Source organism: Propithecus coquereli, unplaced genomic scaffold (assembly GCF_000956105.1).
Source record: "Propithecus coquereli isolate 6110/MARCELLA unplaced genomic scaffold, Pcoq_1.0 Scaffold396, whole genome shotgun sequence".
Taxonomy (NCBI): Eukaryota; Metazoa; Chordata; class Mammalia; order Primates; family Indriidae; genus Propithecus; species Propithecus coquereli.
This window is the reverse complement of record NW_012149685.1, coordinates 138,452-139,456: the sequence shown is the minus strand read 5'-3', so window position 1 is coordinate 139,456 and position 1,005 is coordinate 138,452. Positions and strand designations below refer to the sequence as shown.

The 1,005-nt window shown below is 38.2% G+C and overlaps 1 protein-coding gene across 1 annotated transcript in view; it reads left to right on the top strand.

Moving 5' to 3' along the window:
- The window catches only part of LOC105817055 (cystathionine gamma-lyase-like), a 133,472-nt gene that overhangs the window by 11,669 nt on the left and 120,798 nt on the right, over positions 1-1,005 (top strand). The window lies entirely within an intron of this gene.

Here is a 1,005-nt window from a genome sequence, read left to right as displayed (position 1 = left end):
AAGTCTGTCATCCATCATGAGTTGTTTTTTGTGAGAGGTGAGAGGTGTGCATCCTGTTTCAGTCTTCTATGTGTGACTATCCAATATTCCCAGCACCATTTATTGAATAAGGATTCTTTTCCCCAGTGTCTGTTTTTGTCTGCTTTGTCAAAGATCAGATGGATATATGAGGATGGTTTTATATCTGGTTTCTGAGTTTTGTTGCATTGCTCTGTGTCCCTGTTCTTGGCCAGTACCATGCTGTTTTGATTACTATAGCCTTGTGGTATAGCTTGAAGTCTGGTAAATTGATGGCTCCTGATTTCTTCTTTTTGCTTAAGGTTGCTTTTGCTGTATGGGATCTTCTCTGGTTCCACACGAAGGTTAGAATTATTGTTTCTAGGTATGAGAAATATGATGTTGGTACTTTAATAGAGACTACATTGAATCTATAGATCACTTGGGTAGTACAGACATTTTTAACAATGTTGACTTATGAATCCATGAGCATAGTATGGTTTTTTTTACCTGTTTACATCCTCTGCTATTTCCTTCCTCAGCTTTTTGTAGTTCTCCCTGTAGAGGTCTTTCACCTCCTTACTTAAATATATTCCTAGGTACTTTATTTTCTTTGTTGCTATTGTCCAGGGTATTGAGTCTTTGATTTGGTTCTCAGTTTGACTTTGTTGGTGTATAGGGATGCTACTGATTTCTGTACATTGATTTTGTAACCTGAGACTTTGCTGAATTTGTTTGTGAATTCCAGTAGTCTCCTGGCAGAATCTTTGGGATTTTCTAGGTATAAAATCATATCATCAGCAAAGAGTGAGAGTTTGACCTCTTCTGCCCCCATTTGGATGCCCTTGATTTCCTTCTCTTGTGTGATTTCTCTGGCTGGGACTTCTAGGACTATGTTGAATAGAAGCAGTGATAAAGGGCAACCTTGTCTGGTTCCAGTTGTAAGTGGGAATGCTTTCAATTTTTACACTAACTTCTTTTCTTCAGGGTTTTGATTATAGCCGTTCC